The sequence below is a fragment of the Corvus hawaiiensis genome, chromosome 5, assembly GCF_020740725.1.
Source record: "Corvus hawaiiensis isolate bCorHaw1 chromosome 5, bCorHaw1.pri.cur, whole genome shotgun sequence".
NCBI lineage: Eukaryota > Metazoa > Chordata > Aves > Passeriformes > Corvidae > Corvus > Corvus hawaiiensis.
Window position 1 is genome coordinate 6,559,296 of NC_063217.1, and position 18,822 is coordinate 6,578,117.

Consider the following 18,822-nt stretch of genomic DNA (forward strand, 5'->3'; position numbering starts at 1 on the left):
AGATCAGGTGCTTTCCAGGGCATAACCAGCTGGCTGGCAGAATTGGGATGGTTGGAGTATTGTCAGCACTGCTTTTGGAGAGAGTTGCTGCTCTGAGAAGACCTTGTTTTTTGAGCCACCCACTGTCACATGATGCTTATGTCACTGTGACAGTCACAGAAAACCCCTGTGATCACACAGGCAGCAGGAGGGGCTTTGAAGAACAAGCCCTGCTGTATGCCATAACATAAATCTGTATGTTGCAGGACTGAGAAGGTGATGCTTTTTTCTTTCATTTTATTAGCCAGGCAAGTTAAAAAAGCTGCCTGCAAAGCCCAGTGGACCTTGTCATAAGGCATCAGGGATGCTCTTGCATCCTTAAAAGGATGAATAAGGTGAAAAGAGTCTCTTTTGTCCCCCCTCCTTCACCAAAAAAACCACTGTGAGATTTAAGCTGGTGAATCAACAGAGAGGGGAATGAAATACTTTAATGAGAGTCTCCAAATTGGTCATTTCTTCCTGCTGTCTTGGGAAACTGTAGTAATCTGTGAGACATCTGTTGCTACTTGGGTTTGAATGCTCCATTTTTGTCATTGGTGCTGTGTGATTGTAGGACTCTGTGTGATGATTTTGGTCTGTGGGGGGAGGAAAGCAGGATCTGCTGCACAGGGGCATGCAGGGGAAAAGGGGCTTTTGATGAAGGAGCAGCAGCAATTACTGGGAATGTTTTTGCAATGTATAGATGGAGAAATCTTCCTTTCCTTTGTCCTTAGGGGTTTATCAGAACTTGGTGCATCCAGCTTAATTTGGATTACATTGTATTTTAATGGAGCATCCTGCTGGACTCTGAGCCCTTTCTCTGGCTCTGCACAGGGTGTGCACTCTTGAAGTGGAGCAGGGATACCTGCAGAAAGACAACTGCTGGAGGCTGAGAGTCCTCTTGGGGCAGAGAGTTCACAGCAGGAGCTGCGATGTCATCTGTAACTGCCCATTCCTGCTTCCTCTCAATTTAATTTCTTCCTGGCTTAATTTGCTGGTGCCCTGTCCATAACCCCACTTTTCCCTGGTGTAGTTTGTCCGTGTTCCATGCTCTGGCTGCATCTCCTCTGCTGTGTTTGTGGACCAGTGGAACGGGTTTCACAAGTTTCCAGCTGTATAATGCTGATGTGCCAAAGGGATTTGGTTCCCACGTATTGATATCTGTGTTGCAAGTGATGGGGTCAGGGGACGTTTTTGTCTTTGGGACTCTTTTGTACCAGTCCTTTCACTCTCCTCTTAAATTTCTATTCCTTGTGATCATTGTTTTAGAGATACCCACCTGCAGCACTCCTCAACATAATCATATTTGTGTGTCTGGCTATAGTTCTTCTTAGGGCTTAAACAGCACCAAAAAAATTCCTTACAGCTGAAATGCTCCTTTTTGATCAAAGGATTTATCATGCTTCTTTTACTGTGCATTTCCCCCTGTCTCGGTTTTGAAAGACAGGTGTCTGCTAAGGAAGGCAGAGGCCCCCCTTGAAGTGGCAGATATAACCCCTTTTCCCTCCAAGTTATTATATTTTGAAATCAAGAGCCTTTAGGCGAAGATGTGGGAAATAGGAATAACAGTTCTTTACTATATATATATATGTATATAACCAGTCAAACAAAACAACAACAACTATGGCAGTAACAGCAATCACAAACCCAGTCCCAGCCTTCTCGGCTGTCAGGCTATTTCCCCTCGGGTGCAGTTCCGCTCGCAGCCGGCAGGGGCGCTGGCGGCTCCCGGTGAGCAGGGCAGGTGCGATGGTTCCCCCGCGGCTGCAGGGGGCGCTCCGGAGCGAGCTCGGGAAACCCGCGGCTCTGGTGCCCTGGGATCCCGGGAAGGATGGAACAAAGGCTTCACAAACCGCTGGGCAGCCGATCCCGGGCTCTCAGGAACAGCAGGCTGAAACGGCAGGCTGAAACGGCAGGGACGGACGCAAATCCCGGGTGGCAGACGAGATGTATCCAGATGGGAAAAAAACCACGGAGGCCCAGGCAGGCAGGGCGAGCAGGGCTACAGCGTAGCGAAAGCTCGAAGCAGCAGCGGAGCAGGACAGCCACAGCTCGGTCTCCAGCAGGGCAGGGAAAAGCGGCTTTTGGGGTCCCGGCGTTGCTTCCAGCAGGAAGAAAGAACGGCCAAAAAGAAAGCAGCAGCAGCTCCTTTCTCTGCAGCTTCTCTCTCCGGACGCTCAGAGCGAACTGTCCCCACACCCAGGTGTAGACAAAAGAGTAGCCAGGCCCGTCCCACTCCCCTTTTTGTCTTTCTTAAGTACAGCTATTTGTCCCCTAGCAACATGCATATGGGAGAAAATTCCTTTAACAGGAAAACCTAAGACTAAACTAAAACCCCAACATTATCCACCCCGAATTTTTTCCCATACTAACATGTTACATGAAACTTAACTTTTTTTTTTTTTAACCATATAAATCTATGCATTACCCAAATTATATACAAATATACATGCTGATATTGATACAAGTGCAGAGCCATGGGTAGTTCACCCTAAAACAAGGTCCCCTTGAGGTAAGCATCGGGTCTCTCCATCCTTTTGCATCACCCACCAGGTGCAACCTGGTCCCTGAGCAAAAACAACCCCACGGATGGGTTTGTCTTTGCTCAAGGCAGACTTTACCCAAACAGTTTTTCCAAGCATACCTCTCATGTGCACCACTGGAACCTTATCTCCATCTGTTGTTTGTAGGGGTTCGGATTGGGCAGGGCCTGCTCGGCTGGTGGAACCTCGAGTGTTAACTAACCAGGTGGCTCTTGCTAAATGCATCTCCCAGTTTTTGAAAGTCCCCCCACCCAGTGCCTTCAAGGTGGTTTTAAGCAGTCCATTACACCGCTCAACCTTCCCAGCTGCTGGTGCATGGTAAGGGATGTGGTACACCCACTCTATGCCATGTTCTCTAGCCCAGGTGTTTATAAGGCTGTTCTTGAAATGAGTCCCATTGTCAGACTCGATTCTCTCAGGGGTGCCATGCCTCCAAAGGACTTGCTTTTCCAGGCCCAGGATGGTGTTCCGGGCAGTAGCATGAGGCACAGGGTAGGTCTCCAGCCACCCAGTGGTGGCTTCTACCATTGTGAGCACATAGCGCTTGCCTTGGCAGGTTTGAGGCAGTGTGATGTAATCAATCTGCCAGGCCTCCCCATACTTGTATTTGGACCATCGCCCGCCATACCACAGAGGCTTCACCCGCTTGGCCTGCTTGATCGCAGCGCATGTCTCACAGTCATGGATAACCTGGGAGATACTGTCCATGGTTAGATCCACCCCTCGGTCTCGTGCCCACTTATAGGTGGCATCTCTGCCCTGATGACCTGAGGCATCATGGGCCCATCGAGCTAGGAACAGTTCTCCTTTATGTTGCCAATCCAAGTCTATCTGGGACACCTCTATTTTCGCAGCCTGATCTACCTGTTTGTTGTTACGATGTTCTTCATTAGCCCGGCTTTTGGGAATGTGAGCATCTACATGACGGACCTTCACGGATAGCTTCTCTACCCGAGTGGCAATGTCTTTCCACTCTTCAGCAGCCCAGATTGGTTTTCCTCTGCGCTGCCAGTTTGCCGCCTTCCACCTTTCCAGCCAACCCCACAGAGCATTGGCTACCATCCATGAATCGGTGTAGAGGTAGAGCTTTGGCCACTTCTCTCTTTCAGCTATGTCCAGAGCTAATTGGACAGCTTTGAGCTCAGCAAATTGGCTCGATCCACCTTCTCCTTCAGTGGCCTGTGCAACTTGTCGTGTGGGGCTCCATACAGCGGCTTTCCATTTCCGGCTAGCGCCTACAATTCGGCAGGAACCATCAGTGAAGAGGGCGTATTGTCTTTCACTCTCTGGTAGCTCGTTATATGGTGGGGCTTCTTCGGCACGTGTCACCTGCTCCTCTTCTTCTTCAGAAGATAACCCAAAAGTCTCACCTTCTGGCCAGTTTGTAATTATTTCCAAGATCCCAGGGCGACTTGGGTTTCCAATTCGGGCGCGCTGCGTGATGAGGGCAATCCATTTGCTCCAAGTAGCGTCGGTGGCGTGATGCGTGGAGGGAACCTTTCCTTTGAACATCCACCCCAGCACCGGTAGTCGGGGTGCCAGGAGGAGTTGTGCCTCAGTGCCGATTACTTCTGAGGCAGCCTGGACTCCTTCATAAGCTGCCAGGATTTCCTTCTCGGTGGGAGTGTAGTTGGCTTCAGACCCTCTGTAGCTTCGGCTCCAGAATCCCAGTGGTCGGCCCCGAGTCTCACCAGGCACCTTCTGCCAGAGGCTCCAGGACAGACCATTGTTCCCGGCTGCAGAGTAGAGCACGTTCTTCACCTCTGGTCCTGTCCTGACTGGGCCAAGGGCTACGGCGTGAGCAATTTCCTGTTTGATCTGGGCGAAGGCTTGCTGCTGTTCAGGGCCCCAGTGGAAATCATTCTTCTTGCGGGTAACCAGGTAGAGAGGACTCACGATCTGGCTGTACTCGGGAATGTGCATCCTCCAGAAACCTATAGCACCTAGGAAAGCTTGTGTTTCCTTCTTGTTGGTCGGCGGAGACATTGCTGTGATCTTATTGATGACCTCAGTGGGAATCTGACGTCGTCCATCTTGCCACTTTACTCCCAGGAACTGGATCTCTCGGGCAGGTCCCTTGACCTTGCTCTTCTTGATGGCAAAACCAGCTTGCAGGAGAATTTGAATTATTCTCTCTCCTTTCTCAAACACTTCGGTTGCAGTGTTCCCCCACACAATGATGTCATCAATGTACTGCAGATGTTCTGGAGCCTCACTCTTTTCTAGTGCAGTCTGGATCAGTCCATGACAGATGGTGGGACTGTGCTTCCACCCCTGGGGCAGTCGGTTCCAGGTGTACTGCACGCCCCTCCAGGTGAAGGCAAACTGAGGCCTGCACTCTGCTGCCAGAGGAATGGAGAAGAATGCATTGGCAATGTCAATAGTGGCGTACCACTTTGCTGCTTTGGACTCCAGCTCGTACTGGAGCTCCAACATGTCTGGCACGGCAGCGCTCAGCGGTGGAGTCACTTCATTCAGGGCACGATAGTCCACAGTCAATCTCCATTCCCCGTCAGACTTGCGCACAGGCCAGATGGGGCTGTTGAAGGGTGAGTGGGTCTTGCTGACCACCCCTTGACTCTCCAGCTCGCGGATCATCTTGTGGATGGGGATCACAGCATCTCGATTTGTCCGATACTGCCGGCGGTGCACTGTCGAGGTGGCAATTGGCACTCGTTGCTCTTCCACTTTCAGGAGCCCAACTGCAGAAGGATTCTCTGATAGTCCAGGCAGGGTGTTCAGTTGCCTAATGCCCTCTGCCTCCACAGCAGCAATCCCAAATGCCCACCTGAGTCCTTTTGGGTCTTTGTAGTAGCCATTCCGGAGGAAGTCTATGCCCAGAATACACGGGGCCTCTGGGCCGGTCACAATCGGATGCTTTTGCCACTCCTTCCCAGTCAGGCTCACCTCAGCTTCCAAAAGGGTCAACTGCTGTGATCCCCCGGTCACCCCAGCAATGGATACAGGTTCTGCCCCCACATGTCCCGATGGCATTAAAGTACACTGTGCCCCAGTATCAACCAATGCATCATATTTTTGTGGCTCTGATGTGCCAGGCCATCGGATCCACACCGTCCAGAAAACTCGGTTCTCCCGTGCCTCTTCCTGGCTAGAGGCAGGGCCCCTCTAGCCCTGGTTATCATTCTTTCCCTGGGCGTACATGCTCGAGGTACCTTCAAGGGGATCCGACATATCATCCTCCCTTCTGTAATGCCTGGCAGCTCGGTCACGGGAGGCTGAGGCTACCTTCACCTTAGCGGAACCCCCTCGGTTAGTGCCTCCCTCCTTGAGTTCACGCACCCGCGCTGCCAGGGCAGAGGTGGGTTTCCCATCCCACCTTCTCATGTCTTCCCCATGCTCACACAGGAAAAACCACAGCTCAGCTCGTGGGGTGTACCCTCTCTCTCTAGCAGGGGGACGACGGGCTCTGACTTGGGGGCCTGTGACTCGCACTGGTGCCACACTGACCCTCCTCATCTCCTCCCTCATCTCCTCCATCTTCTCCTTCATCTCCTCTTTGAGGTCCTGGACCACAGCAGAGACATGAGCTTTCAGCGGGCCATTGATCATGCTGTCATAATGCCTGAGCCTGTTGGCAACAGAGCCCACTGTTTCTCGGGTATTGTCAGCATCAATCGTTGCAATGAAGGTGGTGTATTGCGATGGCCCTAGCCTTGCCAGGTTCCACATCATCTGTCCTGTGCACCTGACCTTATCGGGGTCATTATCATGCTGTCCATCCTTCCCAAAGAGTACCTCTAATATTGCCACCTCTCTTAGCTGTTGGATCCCTTGCTCGAGTGTCTTCCACTGCATTCTATGATGATACTCCTGCATTCTTTCTTTGTGAATGAACCTTTCTCTCACACTCATTAAGAGCCGCTCCCAGAGAGAGAGAGGCCCTGGCTCCCTCACAAATATCTGGTCCACACCTGGGTCCTGGGTCAACGATCCCAGATACCTTGCCTCACCACTATCGAGTTGCACACTTGTGCCCATAAGGTCCCAAACCCGAAGCAGCCAGGTGGTATAAGGCTCACGCCCCCTTCGCACAATGTCGTTTCGCATAGCACGGAGACTGTCGTGCGACAGGGACTCAGTAATGATTTCTGGCTCTGGCTCTCCTGCTGGTTGTGAGGGCCCTGGTTGCCCATCATCATTAACTGGTCGTACTGATTTGGTCTTATACTTCCTCCTTTGCACAGGGGCGACTGCTGCTGGCTGTGGTTGTCCTTGTGGTTCAGCTGAAGCCTGGACGGTTGTAACATCCGTGGGTTCCACTGCTGCACCATCGGACTCACCCTCTTTGGGGCAGGGAGAGGGTTTTTCACTAGCTGAGGAGGTGTATTCCCTTAGCAATTGGCATATCTCCTGGCGCACCTGGCCCATCTCCTGGCACATCTCCTTGCGCACCTGGCCCATCTCCTGGCATATCTCCTGGCGCACCTGACCCATCTCCTGGCATATCCCCTGGCGCACCTGACCCATCTCTTGGCACATCTCCTGCATCCCTTTTGCCAGTACCCCCACCCAGTTTGGGTAGTCCATTTCTGAGGTGGACTGTTGGGCAGTATCAGTCTGTGGGGCGGGATCTCTAGTGTCTGGGGCTGTGGCAGGCTCTGGCTCTGGGGTAGGATCTCTAGTGTCTGGGGCCGTGTCAGGTTCTGGGGTAGGATCTCTAGTGTCTGGGGCCGTGTCAGGCTCTGGAGCAGGATCAGGCTCTGGGGTAGGAACTCTACTCTCTGGGGCCATGTCAGGTTCTGGGGCAGGATCTCTAGTCTCTGGGGCTGGTGTCCGGGTAGATATCCAAGCTAATCTCAACTTATCCTTGAATGCTAAATAGAGTAGGCCTATCAGCAGCAGGTGGTTAGTATTCAGAGGGAATTTAAACCCTTCGAAAATTGATGGGGTGGGCCCAAAGAACTGGTTGAGGGGTTGGGAGAAAACTTCCCCTGGTGTCATTTCCTCACAGAAGGTACCATTGTTAACATAACCCCAAAAACATGTGCTCAGTGTGTGATAGCTGTTTATCCATGTGCCCACATTCCGGAGGAAGTTAAAAACCCATGAATTCCTCACCTTCTCGACCCATAACGCAAGCTGGATAACAGCAATGGTAGCCTTAGTCAGAGGACCCATATTCAAGTAAGGAGCTGCAAAGGGGAAGAATATAGCCACGGCTACATGCCACCCAAACCAGGGTAAACTAGACCACATAGTGCTGCCTAACAAGGTTCCAATATCCAGCACACAAAATAAAGTTATCGAGGAACTGTTATTCCTTTTTCACCTCTATCTCTTAATGCCCTCAGGCCCCACGTTGGGCGCCAAGATCTGTCTCGGTTTTGAAAGACAGGTGTCTGCTAAGGAAGGCAGAGGCCCCCCTTGAAGTGGCAGATATAACCCCTTTTCCCTCCAAGTTATTATATTTTGAAATCAAGAGCCTTTAGGCGAAGATGTGGGAAATAGGAATAACAGTTCTTTACTATATATATATATGTATATAACCAGTCAAACAAAACAACAACAACTATGGCAGTAACAGCAATCACAAACCCAGTCCCAGCCTTCTCGGCTGTCAGGCTATTTCCCCTCGGGTGCAGTTCCGCTCGCAGCCGGCAGGGGCGCTGGCGGCTCCCGGTGAGCAGGGCAGGTGCGATGGTTCCCCCGCGGCTGCAGGGGGCGCTCCGGAGCGAGCTCGGGAAACCCGCGGCTCTGGTGCCCTGGGATCCCGGGAAGGATGGAACAAAGGCTTCACAAACCGCTGGGCAGCCGATCCCGGGCTCTCAGGAACAGCAGGCTGAAACGGCAGGCTGAAACGGCAGGGACGGACGCAAATCCCGGGTGGCAGACGAGATGTATCCAGATGGGAAAAAAACCACGGAGGCCCAGGCAGGCAGGGCGAGCAGGGCTACAGCGTAGCGAAAGCTCGAAGCAGCAGCGGAGCAGGACAGCCACAGCTCGGTCTCCAGCAGGGCAGGGAAAAGCGGCTTTTGGGGTCCCGGCGTTGCTTCCAGCAGGAAGAAAGAACGGCCAAAAAGAAAGCAGCAGCAGCTCCTTTCTCTGCAGCTTCTCTCTCCGGACGCTCAGAGCGAACTGTCCCCACACCCAGGTGTAGACAAAAGAGTAGCCAGGCCCGTCCCACTCCCCTTTTTGTCTTTCTTAAGTACAGCTATTTGTCCCCTAGCAACATGCATATGGGAGAAAATTCCTTTAACAGGAAAACCTAAGACTAAACTAAAACCCCAACACCCCCAGATATGGCAGGTGATCTATGTCATCCCTTTTATTCTTTTTTTTTTTTTTCTTCCCACTTACTTTCTTAAAAATTGAAAAGAGAGCTGGTATTTCTTCAGGGCAATTGCACAACAAAGGAAGGCATTACCAGCATCACATTTGGCTTGCAGTGCCCAGAACATTGTGCAAAGCCCCAGTGGACTCTGAGAAATGCACATCTTTAACATCTAATTACTGGGGTTTGGTAACAAATGCACCCACATATCCCTATTGAACAGCACATAAATTAGTGCCACTGATACTCTCTTAATAAATACTTTTGTTTAAAGCCTTTTCCTACCTGTTGGTGAAATGGAGTCTGGTGTTTTAGGGAAGAAATTCTTCACAGTGAGAGTGGTGAGGCCTTGGCACAGGTTGCCCAGAGAAGTTGTTGATGCCCCATCCTTGACAGTGTCCAAGGCCAGGATGGATGGAGCTTGGAGCAACCTGGTCTACTGGAAGGCGTCCCTGCCCATGGTGGGAGGTTTGGAATTAAGTTGGTCCTTTCCAAACCAAGCCATTTGTGGTTCCATGATTCCAGCCTGCTCTGAAGAAACTGTATGGGAATCATTTTTACCTGGTTTAACTGGGCAAATGCAATCACTGCTGCATCACTGCCAGTACTTTGAAATAGAGCTCGTTTGCAGCCATGCTGGCCTTGAACTGGTGCTGCATGGAAAGGGTGAAGGGATAAAGGGGGTGTGGGCAGGAAAGTTTCACGAACATCTCCAGTGCTTGGCAGACTCATGGGCATGTCAAGCCAGCACAGGGGTGGTAACTGCACAGAAGTAATGAGGTTACCCTGAAATAAATAGCCTACAGCAAATATAGGCACTAGGAGGAAGATTCTGCAAATGCTCCTAAGCTCTGTAATTCCTTATAATTTTTAGGAACTGCTTATCCTCTGTTTGCAAACAGCCTGCAGGACTTGCCACTTCTTTCACTGGAGAACAGTAAGCATTTGGTATAGTAATAACTTATTTTAAATGGAGAGAGGAGGCCCACCATGTGTCTTTTGACAGTGTGGCCAGACTCCACTTTCAGAAGTTGCTTGTCCACCCCTCAAAAATCATGAGCTTGTTTTTCGGTTTTTGGGATCTTTTCACAGATCTCATATTTAAGCCAAATAAGTCAAAAGTTTGAACTTTACAGATTGTGTCCCTCAATCTGAATGTTTCTATCAGTATGAGAGTTATCAATCAACCAGCTCTATAATCTGTACGTACTGTGCATGTGTATATAGAATCAGAAAATCATTAAGGTTGGAAAAGACCTTTAAGATCATTGAGTCCAATTACTCAATTAACCTAATACTGCAAGGTCCACCATGAAACCATGTCTCTACTTAACACATCTGCATGTTTTTTGAACAGTTTCAGGGGCTGTGATCTCACCACTTCCCTGGGTATACTGTCCATCAAGACAACTTCCTGTAGCTAGATGCTTCAAAGCTTGTTTTATTCCATCAGTGAGTTTGTAGTGAAAGTATCAGGCTGCTGGAGTCCTAGGGAGAGCACCAAGTTTAATCTTCGAATGCAGCCTGTGCCTTCATGATGCAGAGACCTCTTACCATTCTGCAATGCTACAGCCTCCTATTCTGTAGCAGACATCACCTTCTGTCCCTCAGCCTTTCTGGCAGCTGCACAACTTAGCTGTAATTGTTGCTTTTCCCATATTTTTTTCTTTCTTTGCTGCCCGTCTCCCTTGCAGGCTCCTGCCTCCTCTCCTGTGGTGGGGCATTCAACCCAACAGTGAGGGTGCTACCAAGGATTGTGTGTTGGTGATCTTGTTTTGTTTGGGTGCCCTTTGGGGGTCTAAGGTCTGTCTCTCATGCAGTGGGGAATATGACATTTCCCTAGTGTGGAGGGTGTCAGGAAAAACTAGTTCTTTATGGGCTGTGAGCTAACAGACTCTGCAGCAAATTTGGGGCAGTAGGAGCTTTTCCTCAGTGTCACAAACTCTCTGATCAGCTCTTTCCCCTTGAGAAATGCTTCATGGTTCACAGAGTGCTTCCTAGAAAGTGGCTTAGAAAATCAGTTGTGCAGTTTTGAAAACTGAGTGCTTTTGTGTGAGGCTTTCCGTGCCTCATTTTGGGGGATTGATATCTTTCTCACATCTAAGGAAAGCTGTACAAAATTACTGCTTCAACCCACACAAACAAAATGTTTTTGGCTTGAAGGCCAAACTGATGGATTAATGATTCTCAGTCCTACTTGTGCACTGAAAAGAGATTTACTTTTTCCCCTGTAAGATAAACCCTGTAACTGAGAGATGTGTGTGTTTTTCAAGAGTCAAACTGACTGATTGCTCATACTCTACTTGTGAGTTGCGGTCACTTGGATGAGACCTGTGGTTTTTCTCATGGTCACAGCTGATATCTGTTCTTGCATGTAGCAGTTTCAAAATTGGGTTCCTACAGAAACTTGTGCAACACACTCAGTGCATTACACAGAGCCAGTTTGCAATAATAATAATAATTAAAAAAAAATAGGGGAGTTAAGTGTCATATGCAGATTGCTCACCAGAGGTGACTAAGTGGCCTGATGATCCCTCTCCTTTTGGTCAGAAACTCAGATCTCTGGATTGAGTCATTGCAGGAATAAGCAACACCTGGAGAGGAGGAGGGTACTGGTGGTAGAGTGTGATTCAAATTATAAAAATCTTATTTGTAATGGATAAGCTGAACTGTTTGAAGTTCAACAGAGGCAAATGGAGGGTCCTGCACCTGGGGAAGAATAACCCCAGCCCAGTACAGGCTAGGGACTGACCTGCTGGAAATCAGCTGTGCAGAGAAGGACCTAAGGGTACTGGTGGACAACATGAGCCATAAGTGCCCTCAGGGGCAAGAAGGCCAATGGTGCATGAGGGGTGCATTAGGAAGAGCATTGCCAGCATGTCAAGAGAGGTGCTGCTACAGGCAGTTGTAGAGACAGGATCAGCAGGTCCAAGGAGGAGCTGAACAAATTCATTGACAGTAGAAGGTTTCAATGCTCACTGATGTGGCAAGCACTGGCTAGAAACATGGAATATATGTCCTCTATTTATACAGCTAAAGATTGAATGTTAGTGGAGCAGGAATCTGAAATGACAGCAAGATTGCCCAAGCTGAATTAATTCACAGAATCCAAGGAAAATGTGTATGGAAAACATGTTGGAGCTGACCCCACCTCAGCCTCCACTCCAAAATGGGATCTTCATTCTGCCTGCAGCCTGCTGTGCTGTGGCTAAATCTGTTGGGACTTGGCTGCACTGGAGGCAGCCTATGAGCTTGCTGGAGAATTGTGGGTGCTGGGGTCTTGCCTGGCTTCTGTCCTTGCTTGGTGTGGAAAAGATGTCTGTGTGGTGTGGGGAAGAGTTATAAAGTGCCTGGCTGCTGCTTGGGGGCTTGTTCGTGCTCCTGCTATGCTGTGCTGTGGGGTACACACTGTGGAAAACTGTCAAACCCAACACCAGCACCAGGGGAGAAACAACAGCGCCTATTTTTCATCTGGCTGAGGTTATTTTGGTGTGTCCAGCTCTCTGTTGTGCTCCTCTGAGTGCTGCCTAGGCATGTGCAAGCTATGGGGTGAAACTGGGGTGAATAGACCTGGGTCTGTTCTTGAATAGCTGCAGAAAATTCCTTTGGAGGTGTTATGTGTACACAGAGGCTGTTGCAGGCTTCCTGATGGCTGCTACACCTTCCCTCCTTGATGAATCCATGGGGTTTCGCGCACTGGATTATTACAGGGTGCCCTTTTAGCCCCTTCTAACACGACACCATTTGCATTTGTTCTCCCTCTGGAGAACAGGAGGGAAAGAACAGTGAGATATTCAGGGACTTAAAACCCCTGCACTTAACAAAAATGAAACGGGATCTCATGCCAACTGTGTGATTCGCACTTTCCTTGCTTTGTGTGCAGCGTTGGGGCTCTCCCCCCATTCTCTTTTAGGTGATTAATTCCACCTCCTGCTAAATAAATTTACAATTAAAATGGCTTATTTGTAACTGCCACTGAATTTCCACTCTCTCTCTCTTTTTTTTTTTTAATATATAATTGAAAACACACCCAAACTCTAGTCGCCTGTAAGTATTAATTTTCATTTCCACAGAATGCTCTGTCTCCGGGGCAAGGAAGGAAATTCCAGAGAGTTAGCTAAGACAATCAGGGTTAATGTGCTCTTTGAAAAGTGTGGTGCAAGCAGGACCCTCACTTTCTCATCCAAAGGTCAGGCCTTTGTCCCAGGCTGCTGGGACAGTGGTCTGGGTATCGGATGGAGAGGGCGTGGGTCTGGCCCAATGTGCGTTTTGCCCGGGATACAGTTTGGGAGACCATGTGCAGCAACATGGGAATGGTGATAAGAATTTTCAGCAAGGCTGTTGCTTGCTCAGGGGGAACATGTGCTCCTTCACAGAGGAACAAAGGCCGTTTTCAGTTGTGTGGGGGATGCCTGACTTCACAGCACGAGGGGTGTTGTACATCCAAAAGCGTAGGAAGCCCTTATGGGGCTGGTGCTTTTTGGCTGTGCCCTCTTGACAACCAGAAGAATAAGTGTAGGCTGTGGCCTTACCACCTTGCTAGTCTGAGTGATATGGATCACTCCATGAACACTCATTTACAGAATCACAGGATAAGCCAATTTGAAAGGGACTCAAAAGGATCATCAAATCCAATTCCTGGCACTGCACAGCACCATCCCTGAGAATCACACCATGTGCCTGCAAGCACTGTACAAACACTCCTTGAGCTCTGTCAGCTTTGGTGCTGTGACCACTGCACTTGGGAGCCTGTTCCAGTGCCCAGCCACCCTCTGGGGGAAGAACCTTTTTCTAATATCCAACCTAAACCTCTCCTGACAACTTCAGGCCATTCCCTCGGGTCCTGTCACTGTCACCACAGAGCAGAGATCAGTGTCTGCCCCTCCTCTTCCCCTTGGTGATTGCCCAGCCCTCTCATTTGTGGTCTCTCTGCAGAATCTCCCTGCCTTCGAGGGAGTCAACAGCTCCTCCCAGTTCTGTATCATCTGTGAACTTGCTCAGTGTCCCTTCCAGTCCTCATCCAAGAGCTGACCAAGGGCATCTCAGTGCTCTGGATACAAGCAGGGCTGACTTTATGGCTCTTCACTCTGTGATGCACCTGGGTTCATCTTGCTTTGGCGCTATGGTGTCCAAAAAAGTCATCCATGTGCATTAGAGACCCTTTCCCCTGCAAACGTGTTCTTTCAGTGTTCTATGAACATTCAGTGCCTTCTGTTCCTCCATCCCCATCATGCCAGTAAGATGTGATTTCCTCTCCACCTGGAGACTACACTGTCAGAGTTGTGTTTTGGAGACCACTAGGGTTTCTTTAAAATAAAGCTTCAATAAATATTTTTAATGAAAAGAGCCCCCTCTTCCTTCCCCCAACTACTTTAGGCCTGGAAACCTAAGTACAAATGTGTTTTTGTGCATTGACATAAAACCCTCAAAGTGAGACTAACTTGGTGTTTTTCCTTCTCTTCAGTTAATCAAATTTGGTTTGTGTGTTTTTTAGGTCTCGCTCTGTTTCCTGGCTGGCTCCCCTCTCCCCCTTTGGAAATGGGTAGGAACACCAAGTTCTGATTGTGCGATAAGTCTCATGGTCGTTCACCCACATTCCTTTTCTTCTCCTGGTCCCAGTAGCCAAATTGCAGAGCAGTGCCAGGGCTTGTAAGGACATTTTCAGCTTTCCTGCAAGTATCCATGTCAGCAGCATAAGGGCTGTAATAGAGTAATGAGGGTCCTTGTTTCCTCCCTGCCCGTTACCTCCTGTTGGCAATGGGTTAAGAAGTGGTTTTGATCAATTACTAGATATTTTTCCCTGATGAAAAGCTGCAGTAATACTTGGGTTGAGATTAAAATCCAATATTTCACGTACCCCATATCCCTCTGTGGTATGGGGTAGCAACACTTTGGAAATACCCTGCCTTAACAACAACACAAAGCATTTTTGGGGAGTTTTGTAACAGTTTGGGGAAGATGGTCAGCAGTGCTGATGCCTGCCTGAGTGTCCTCCACTGTTCCCACATCCTGTGCACAAAGAGTGGCTTTAGTGAATGGGAACCTTTTCAGAGACATACTGCTGTGAAAGCCTTCCAAAATAGTTTTTTCTCATTCCAATTTTTCTTTTGGACAGGCCCACAGGCCCAAGGCTTAGATAAGCTGTTGCTCATGGGGGCTCTGCTGCTCCCTTGATCTTAAATGCCATCTTCATAGAATCACAAAATGGCTTGACTGTGTAACGGGGATAACACATATGAGGATGAGCAGAAATGAAAGGAACAGCTTTTGTTTGAAAAGAGGAGTTGAATAGGTGAGGAAAAACAGTTGACTGTTGCTGTTCAGCAGGGTCATGTGCAAAATCTGCTTTCCTGGACTCTTCCTGGAAGTGACACTGCTATGGATACAACTGGTAAAGCTGGTTTTATGCAGTTGCTGTGAGGCTGGTCCGGTGGCTTGATAATTAATAATCTAATTTAGAAAGAGTTTATCTATTGGAGAGATAGGAAAGAATGGAGCAGCATGGCAAATCACTTCATTTATTGTCACGGTCTTCAAAAAAAAGAAATTCATAATAGATCTAGACATTGATCTCCTGACCCCAAATATTTTTTACATACAAATTAGACTTTATCTCTCTATGAAAATGCAAATGGAAGCCTTCACTAATCTCTGGAAAAAATCTTGTTTCTCAGTGCTTGCTTTTCCTTGAAATGCTTCAGGCTGTTTGCATTGATAGCATGTTGTCTGCATGAGATCTTAAAACTATGTACACCTTTGACCAAAAAATAGTGTATAAATCAAGAGTCTGTGCAATTATGACAATGAGTAGTTTTATTTCTTTTAATATGCAAAAACATGTAAACAGTAGTATGAAAGGGGGTTTGTTTTTTTCCCTGAGTCCAACGATCCCTTCTAGGCAGATTTTTTATTTGTAAGTGAAAGGCTGAAGTCCTACTGGTGGCAAAAGAAAGAACAGACACGCACACAACCTTTGAGAAACAACGGCTGGGAGAGGGGATCTCTGGAGAGAGAATGATAAAATGGTTTGGGTTGGAAGGGACCTTAAAGGTCATCTAGTTCCAGTCCCCCAACTAAATCATCTAGTCAAACCTCCTGCCCAGAGCTCGAAGCATCAGCCTTGAATTTGTCATGATAGAACTGACTGCATCAACAGGTCTGTTACTTGTCACAGCAAGTACAAACCAGATGAAGAGTAACACTGATTTTTCCCCAAATTCAGTGGCCTGAACATGAGATGATTTAAATTTGCTGTGAGGACCATTGGTGTCTATGTGGCTGCATTTTGGGCAGTTTGTGGTTCTCCAATTCAGCATTCTTGCACCTCTAGCCTGTGTACATTGAGACAGTTGTGCTCTTTCTCTAGCAACATTGCGATCTAACCCCCTGTAACCTGAGCAGCTTGTGATGCCCCTTGGGAGAAAATGCTGTGCCATCGAGAAAGCGACTGTGAATTAGGGAAAAATGTATCTCACAGCATAGAAAACTTCAGTTTTGTGATGTCAGAGCAGTGGTTCTAGGCAGGGTAATTATAGCAGGGTGATTTTTTTTCCTACCTTTGCAGCAGCAGATTTGATGAGGAGTCTGGGGTATTGCTTTGATAATAGTGAATAGGAGAACCTTTTTCCTTTTAGGTATTTACACAGAGCCAATCAATCAATCAATCAAAGAAAATGCATGTTTAGATAGCATACCAAAAAGTGATTATATCTAATACTGAACTTTTTGTATCAAAAAAAAAAAAAAATTCCTCATTAGAAAAAGAGCAGTTCAATTTTATAAAGTTGTCATTTATACCAAGCCAGCCTGGGAAACTATGCTATGGGTAGGGTCAAGTTAAACTGGACAAAAAATAAAGGAGAAATGCAATTAGTGCCCTTGTTCTGGTCCCCTTTGTACTGGGGAGTCCAACCCAGTTTAAGGATGAGTCTTCTTTTAAAGCCTTTGTCCTCATGACTGCAGCCAGGTCTTTTTGGACCAGCATTTACAAATCTGACACAGATCTTTTAAAAAGCTCATTTGTGTTTGGTCAGTCTGTAGTTTTATTCCATTCAGATTCCAACTGTGCAAATCTCGCCATGGAAAAAGCCCTTCCTGTGAGAAGTGACATTCACCACCGTGAGAGTCCTCCTGTTACGAAATCCCCTTCAGCTGACTGGCAGAAACGACCCCCTTTCCTCCAGAACACAGAAAACTGAGGCAGATAGCCCAAACCCTTCCTCTCAGGCAGGACTGTAAGCCTTACAGTGGAGATTTAACAAACTGCTCTAAGAACTTCATGACAGCTGAATTATGCTAAAGCTATCATTCCTGTTCACATGCTGCGGGTATAAATCAAGAGCAGCTTGTGCTGGAACCATCTCACAGACCTGGTGTGCTGGCCAAGGAGAAATATATTTATGTGAAATATTTAAAATTAAAAAAATACTTTGGAAATGCTGTGTATTTCTCCCATCACCTTGTGGCTTTGCTAGCTGAAAGCTGTGAAACAGGCAAAGTTTTCAAGGAGTGGCTGCATCTCTTTTTCTCTAAACTGATGTGGTTAAGGCAAGAAAAAAAAAGAGAATTCTCAAATTGTCCTGAAAAGCTTATAAGGACTGGGGTTTGAGGAGAGCTGGTCCCAGAGTCAGATCCAGCAAGCCTTGACAGGGGTGTGTGGCGATCGGAAGGGACAGCTGTGTGTCTCCATGCTCTGCTGTCCCCCACAGCTGCAGCTGTTGGAGGAGGAAATGATCCGGGGGTCGGCAGAGTGGGATAGATTAAATAAACCCCCTTTGCCAGTGTAGGGGCTCGGAGGCTCCTACCCCTGCTTCTGCTTGCTTGGTAAAAAATAGTTGTGGCCATTTGTTATCCCCCTGTTGTGTGCTTCCCCATCGGTTGTTGAAATATGGCCCAGAAAGGCAAATGCACCCTGGGCTGCATCAAAAGGAGTGCAACCAGAAGGTTGGGGGAGGTGATTCTCCCCATCTTTTCCTTGTGAGGCCCCACCTGGACTATAGGGGCCCCCAAAATAAGAACGATGTGGACCTGTTGGAGGAAGTCCAGAGGAGGCCATGAAGATGCGGAGAGGGCTGGAGCACCTCCCCTACGGAGACAGGCTGAGAGAGCTGGGGGTGTTCAGCCTGGAGAAGAGAAGGCTCAAGGAGACCTCATTGAGACCTTTCAGTACTTAAAGGGGGCTCATAAAAAAGAAGGAGAATGACATTTTTACATGGGCAGATAGTAAAAGACAAGGGGCAATGGTATTAAACAGAAAGAGGAGAGATCTAGATTAGATGTTGGGAACGAATTTTTCACTGTGAGGGTGGTGAGGCACTGGAACAGGTTGCTCAGAGATATTGGAGATGCCCTAGCCTTGGAAGTTTTCATAAACAGATTAGATGGGGCTTGGAGCAACCTGGTCCAGTAGAAGGTGTCCCTGTCCATGGCAAGGGGTTGGAGCTGATGATCTTTAAAGTCCCTTCCAACCCAAACTATTCTGTGATTCCATGATAGTTGGGGCTGTCTATGGTCGTTCCAGCTCCTTTCACAAAAGGCATTGCTTGATTACATGTGTGATCCAACTGATGGTGACAGTATGGCCAGGATCTGTCCATCCACATGGGAATGGGAACGTTTTGTCTATTTAACCTCTTTGCACCACCTCTCCAGTTCTCTGGAAGATCTTGGCATTTGCAGACTCAGAAATGTTCAGCATAGTTTCAAAAGCCTCCTGTACCTAGGGAGTATTTTGCTGGAGTAATCACTAGGCTTCTGTTACGATTTTAAAACTGGTGTGAATGAAATGCCTGGGAAAGATGAAAGAGCAGTCACTCTAAAAGGGGTAAGGGAGACCTTTCACCAGCAGCTTTCCCATCCTTCCCTACACTGACTGCAGAGAAATGCAAAGTTGTGAACTGGACTAAAATTAAACCACGTTGGTCTGTTCACTCCTTGTTAACAATGCTGATGCTAATAATTAGAAAATTT